Source organism: Stylophora pistillata, chromosome 4 (genome assembly GCF_964205215.1).
Source record: "Stylophora pistillata chromosome 4, jaStyPist1.2, whole genome shotgun sequence".
Taxonomy (NCBI): Eukaryota; Metazoa; Cnidaria; class Anthozoa; order Scleractinia; family Pocilloporidae; genus Stylophora; species Stylophora pistillata.
The window spans coordinates 24,062,737-24,070,065 of NC_142522.1; the positions used below are offsets into that span (position 1 = coordinate 24,062,737).

General features: G+C 41.3%; 1 long non-coding RNA gene across 1 annotated transcript; it reads right to left on the bottom strand.

Annotated features, from left to right (window-relative positions):
• Positions 1 to 1,144: 1,144 nt before the first annotated feature.
• On the bottom strand, positions 1,145 to 7,196 carry LOC148732969 (uncharacterized). Its single transcript, XR_015999939.1, has 4 exons — positions 6,624 to 7,196; positions 6,387 to 6,542; positions 6,170 to 6,300; positions 1,145 to 3,428 (listed from the first exon to the last, which is right to left on the bottom strand). It is a non-coding gene; the product is annotated as an uncharacterized LOC148732969 (long non-coding RNA).
• Positions 7,197 to 7,329: the final 133 nt, after the last annotated feature.

Consider the following 7,329-nt stretch of genomic DNA (forward strand, 5'->3'; position numbering starts at 1 on the left):
CGTATGTAGGAGACAGGGATGCTCTGCTAACAGGAATAATTAAGAAAGAAAAAAACAAGTATAATTTTCAAGGATATCAAGCACTTCTAGTTAATGAAGAGAGAAGCCTGTGCTCTAGATCTGTTCTGTTGTAAAGCATGCAGAAAGCGGCCAGAGCACGAAAGAAGTTTAGGGAGAAAGATCATACATAGTCGAGTGTCTCTTCTCACTTTTTGAGTGAATTCACAGGAACAAGTAGATTTCTTGGAATGACAGCGCAGTAAACTCGGCTGTCATTGATGTGGCCTTCCACTCAACGCATCGGGAAGGATATCAGAGCAAGTTATTAGTTAAGTTCAATCGAAGGGCGGCCGATGTAATTTCTGAGGCTTTGCTTCACTGCGCGCGATGACCAGATACCGCCACGATCAGCTAACCGCGATGGACCTCAGCATGGTTGTAGTCGCGGTCTGACATCGTCGTGATTTGTATGGAATTTCAACAGTTATGCCAGTTTGGATATATTTTCAAGTTTCATCATTCCTGTCTTGTTCTATTTTTTTTTTTTTTTAACACTAAACTGTATATGCTATACGAGTGTTAGCTGTGTTTAATTTTTCTTACCGTACGTAAGTTTACAATCCAACTGAGCGTGAAAACCTTCAAAACTCGGACAGTCCTTTTCGTTTTCTTTCTGAGGATTTTCGTCTCTGTGCACGTTACAATAATGCAAATTACGGCGCTTGGCACGTTGAAAAACCTTTATTTGGTTCTTCTGTTGTCACTTGTCGGCTAGCTTATTCCGAAGTGTCGCTTTCAATGAACGTGAAAAAGCTAGCCATAGAACAAATTGGCAGATGGCGTGACAGCTTTCGCTCAGCTCTATGCTCTAGACTCTGATCAAGCACGCCCTTTCAACCAATGAAAAAGTGCGTTATATCCGAACTTTATTACAATAGTTATTATGCTCTCTCAATTAAGTCAATGGGATTGGATAAAAGGACTCGACCATCATTGGAGAATAATTTGAAACCTTTTTCTTCGCACTACGAAGCAATGATAATCGCAATTATAATGATGAGTAGTAAAAACAACAACGATAGTAATGACAAAAACTATGGCGATGATGTCGCTATGATGATAACATTTGGAGAGGGACCCTGGGTATATTAAATTTGCCTTGCTTGTTTAGTTTAGTTTATTGAGATTTGTCACTGAAAAATACAATTTACAAGTAAATACATGAACAGAGACACGCAATAAATAAACAAAAATATAATGGCAGGGGAAAAATACAGGGCGAGCCCCAATTGACATTTGTCCCCTTACAAAATACAAAGAATAGAAAAATATAGGTTACATATGCACTTATGTACTTTGTCTATAGAATAAAATAATTTGCCGACCGACTGCGACACTTAGGGCGGAGTATAAAGCGTGAGCTTTTCTGTATAAAACCGCTTAACTAAGGCTTTAAAGTTATATAAGGAGCTCGCTTGCTTAATGTTGCTCGGTAAATCGTTCCATAATTTAATTGTGCGAGGAAAGAAAGAGTTTGTAAAATACCGCTGAGTATGAGTAAATAAAGGGCGGATATTTGCAGGATGATGACGTCGGGTTGCGTATGTATGGTTAGCAGGAAGCAGAAGATGGTCAAAGCTAGCGTTGATAAGACCTGACCTAATTTTGTATAACATGACAAGATCATGGACTTCTCTTCTGAATTCAAGCGGCAGTAGGCTAAGACTAGGTTTACACTAGAGGAAATTGTTTCGGATTCGTGATGAATCCGAAACGTTTTAGTACCGGATTCATTCTACCGTTTACACGAAAGTGGACGAATCCGAAATAAAAACGTCCCGGTTTGGTCGTGTCTCCGGAGATTTTGAATCCGGAATTTAAAGTGGGAACTTTGAATCCGATAACTTTTGTATCCGGAAAGTTTTGTCGTGTAACCGGTTTTTTTCTCGAATCCGGATATTATTTCCACCTGCAATCTTTTGAGTTTGCGGTGAAACCAAAATAGATCTGGTGCTAACATTGCTGGCGGTCTCCGGCTGCCTAATCTTGTTGCAGGTTCAGGCGATAAATTATATCATGTGTACCGCAGTATTTCTGAAGAAACGCAAATTATTATTGCAAGAAAGTTTAACGTCAGCCACACTTAATCGCCTACGATGACGTAGACTGCTTGGCATCTGTCCAACTCAAATTTGCCTCGGTGACATCTGGATCTACTCTAGCTTTTTTTGGGGGAGGCATTTTCACTTTGTCGATCGAACGACGAAACAACACTGGGCTTGGTAACCATTCCATTTCGAATGTTCTCGGAGTTGTCGTTGTGTGTAAACGGTCAGGAATCCGAATATCCTTTCAGTGTAAACGCCTAGGAATCCGAATACTCCAAAATTGATGAATCCGGAAACATTTATGAATCCAGAAAACTCTCCTCTAGTGTAAACCTAGTCTGAGAGTTTTCAGTATCGCAGTGTAGCTGGTTTTCCTATCTGGGTGGTTTAGCATAAATTTAGTAGCCCGTCGTTGTATATTTTTGATTAGCCTACGATGCTTTGCTGTGTAAGGAGACCATACAGAGGATACGTACTCGACGATTGGGCGAACTAACGCAGTGTACATCATTTCTTAGTTGATACGTTAACAATGTCTCTACCGCATACACGCTTTACAAGACCAAGAACTTTTTTACACTTGGCACATATCTCTTCGACGTGCGTCGTCCATGATAGTGGAGTAGTGACAGTCACGCCTAAAGCCTTGGTGTCAGGAGGTGAGTCCAAGGTCTGGCCGTCTAAATGGTATGTATGCTTCTCGCTTTGGCGCGAGGTTCTCTTTGACATGTGTAGGACTTTACATTTCTTTGTGCTGAAAGACATACCGTTGTCGTCACACCAAGTTATGGAGTTGTCCAAGTCAGCTTGAAGCAGGGCGGCACATCTACTGGAAATTCTCTTGGTAGTGTCTCAGTCTCTTGGTAGTATTTCAGCCATAGAATGAACTGTCTTATCACTTAAGCTTTTAATCAATTATCTGCAGTTAGTATAGGAAAACTGAGTCTTTGGAGATTATAAGAATTTTTAACGTACCTTTTTCTATGATCATTTTCCAAGTGTTACCGGAGCTGGAATAAGTGACGCCATGTGGCATCACATCTGTGTTACCTGGAAAAGCACAAAAGGCGCCTGGCAGCTTTATCTGGATGGACGACTTCGAAGCAATGGAACAGACTTGAACGAAAACCACCAGGTTCCAGCTGGCGGAACAGTTGTTATTGGACAAGATCAAGATACAGTTGGAGGGAGCTTCCAAAGCAAAAATAGTTTTGGACCGGGTGAGGTGACAGAAGTTAATCTTTGGAGCAGGGTCTTATCAGCGAGTGATATTGCAGAACAGTATGCAAACTGCCACATTACCAAAGTCGGCCTGGTGCACTGGTAGGAACAATTCAAAGGTGGCATTTCAAATGTGTCAGTAGTCGAGCCTTGAACCGAACATTGAACAGAACTGAAATCATTGACTTGTACTAGCTTTTTTTGCACGAAGGAAAGTCTTTGTGTCATGTGAGAATTCTTTCTGAGACAACAACATTAATACCTGTACACTCCCTTATTACTATCAAGATAATTTCTTATTTAATCATAATACAAACACTTAACTGCAGTAAGGTAACTGCAGTAAATTCACCATAAGTAAATCCGGAGTAAACTAACGTTTTAATCTCCAGGCGCGTAGCGTCCTCTACGCATATACGCACGTGCGTACTTGAAGTGACCAGAAAAATTTCAAAACAATGTTGTGTTTGCGCCAAGTTTGCTCAAAATAAGGGCAAGACGCTTTGTTCTTTGCTTGTATTCTCACAACTATTTCAAACAAGAAATAAAGAACGCGGTATTTTTCGCTCAGTTTACTTAGGTTTCTAGATCATATGTACTTGTGCGTACTTGAAAAAATGACCACGCTACGCACCTGACCTTGCTCTATTTTATCCTTGAGCCTATATGAAGCGGTACCATATTAAGCGGTATCGTATTAAGCGGTAACCTTGTCAGGCTAAACGATCAGTTTTTAAAGTTCCGAAACTCTGCACTATTTACTGTAATTTAAAGCGGCCACTCGTATTAAGTGGCCGCTCTCGCACGAAGTCCTTGCGGTCCTAACGGCTTGTCTGTATTGTCTTCCATCTGTATTGAACGGTCTCTTAAGACGGACCCATTCAAGATGAAACTAAGAATAATCGTATGGTGTCGTGTAACCGTCCGTTAACCTTCCCCTCTTGTTGGGTTTAATTCGATGTTTGTTCAGGATCTCGCTTCTACATTTCGTCTTGTTGTTCGATTTGAACGTAAAAGCTACGTCGTAAAACTTTCTCACATGTGCGTTTTACCCTGAACATATCTAACATATCTTTTGAAGAAGAATGCTTAATGTCGGGTTTAATTCGATGTTTGTTCAGGCTCTCCCACATACCAACTACCCAAGTACCTGACGACAATACTACAACCGCTAACCGACAAATCCAGACATAAACTACAATCCACTGAAGACTTCACTAACGCTACCAAGACTGTTCAGATACCTGACGACTACAAACTAGTGTCATTTGATGTGAAATCACTGTTCACAAGTATTCCACTTCAATTAGCATTACAATGCACTGAGACTGCAATCCGACAATCTACCGACCCACTACCGCTACCGACAGACGACATCATGGACTTGCTAAACATTTGCCTAACGTCTACTTACTTTCAGTACAACGGTAAACACTACAAACAGTTACACGGCACTGCCATGGGGTCTCCAGCTTCTGTTGTTATAGCAGAAATTGTGATGCAGAACATCGAGGAACGCGCCCTTTCGACTTGCCGACAAACGATACCACTTGGGTTACGTTACGTTGACGACACATTCACCGCCGTTCGACACGACCAAATTGACGCATTCCACAACCGCCTTAACGAACAAAACACTAACATACTGTTTACCAGAGAAGTCGAAGAAAATGGCAAACTTCCTTTTCTAGACTGCCTGGTAAGCCACAACGACAACTCATTACGAACGACAGTTTACAGGAAACCGACACACACCGACAGATTACAAGACGAGTCATCCTACAACCCTACATCACACAAAGCCACAACTATCAGAACTCTAACACGACGCGCACAACTAGTATGTGACTCGACAGACAGCTTATCCGACGAGAACAAATACCATCACCGTGTTTTTACGAAGAACAACTACAACAACGGCTTCATGCGACAAAACACTCACCGACCCACTACCACTACCGAAACAAACGACACCGCAACCCCTTCGACTACAGCAACCATACCGTACATAAAAGGCATCTCTGAAAACATCTCGCGCATCTTACTACCCTTCAATATCCGCGTCGCCCACAAACCCATTACCACACTACGTCAGTTACTAACCAACGTTAAAGACAAAGACGAACCGAGGAACAGACAGGGAACGATTTATAAGATCAGTTGTTCCGACTGCCAAGCCTCCTACATCGGTGAGACTGGCAGAAACCTCACAACAAGACTGGCTGAACACAGACGGGCGACCAAGAAAGGTGATGTCAGCAATCACATTGCTGAACACCATCGACTTACCAACCACAACATTGACTGGGACTCTGCGCAATGCCTAACCTACAGCACTGACTATTTTCAACGACTGACTCAGGAAAGCTGGTTTACTAACTTAGAACAGACTCCCCTAAACAGATGTCAACAACTACCCGCCCCATACAAACGACTCATTCACGACATAAACATCACAAACGACCAAAAAAGAACGACCTAACTTTACCGACAGATCGAAACAGACCAATCACGACCGACTTACGTCACTTGGGTCTTACAGCCAATAACATCACGGCAAAACCAACCGATCATTTCACACGAACTGGAATAAGAACATTCTACTAACAACAATCATTCACTTGACTCTGATGATGACTTCTGCACAGGTTGTCGAAACGTCAGTCACTACCACCGACAACAGTCCTTCTCAGGACTACACTCACCCGGACGATCAGACTACACCTTCACATGTTACCCCGGGTTCAAGCCATTTAATGAAAAAATATATATATATTACAAAAATGTTTCCACTAAAAGGAAAATTAAAAATGTTTGAACGATAAGTGAAATGCTATTACCTTTACGATCAGACCATGAACATGGCAAATCGGTGCAAGTGAGATCTGGTGGAAGCTGCTGTTTCCCCTCTGCCACAACATCACAGAGCATAAAAAGAAGTGCTCCAATATGGCTGCAGTCACCTCTCAATCTATAAATAAACAATTAATACTACATCAGAAAAATCATTCACAGCTACGTGTATTAGCTGTTTTATAAGTGGCAGAACAAACATACCCAACAGTATATGTGCAGTGGGAAAATACTGCCTAGCTTGTAGATCTTTGTAGTACCAAGCACATCAGTTTACTTTTTTCACGTTCAGTACAAAACGAGGGATTACAACTGCTCCTTAGAGCCCAAAAGTTCTTGTATTCAGGAAGTAAATGAATTCTGAAGAAACAAGGCAAATAAAAAATCAATTTAACAACTTTTAAAACAGATCAATATTACTACTTTCAATTGTCAACTTACTTGACTGAATGAATTCCTTGCTTGTGCCCCCAAACACGTAGCGTTTTGTATTATCTCACTGCTTTCTTGTCGTATCCGGCTCCGATCAAGTACTCTTTTACTATGGATTCTTCCATCAGTAATGGTACTTCATTTAAGTTTTTCTGCCAGTCTTTTAGTTTTTGAAGGTACATAGTTGTTGGAGTGTTGGTGCACGAAGTAGAAGATTGTTTGGTAGCATTGCTTCCAGGACCCGAAGTAGAGATTTTTAAAGCGTTACATACGACGTTGACAAGCGCCTTTCTACCGATTGATTTTTCAAAATCAATAAATAATAAAGGCTGATAGTTTCGAAAGAAACTGTTTGGGGCTGCGTCGGTGGGAGTAACGAAATAATTTGGATATATCAACAAAGTTGAAATGGTAAATTGGCCACCGTAACGATTACAAAAGCTGACGTTTCGAGCGTTAGCCCCTCGTCGGAGCCAACATGGCGCTAACTCGCCGAAAACGCTTCAAAATGGTCTGAGACGCTAGGAATCACGAAAGCAAACAACAAGGCAATAAGGTAAGCCCATTTTATTTCAAAACAAGACATTTATTTCTCTCTTTTAAGGAAAATCGATAACATCCCATACAAACCTTTATAAATATAAAACGTTGCGCAACAAGGTAAGAGTCACGTCCGCTTTTCTAGTAGTGAGCTTGGGCTGCCTGTGCTTTTGTA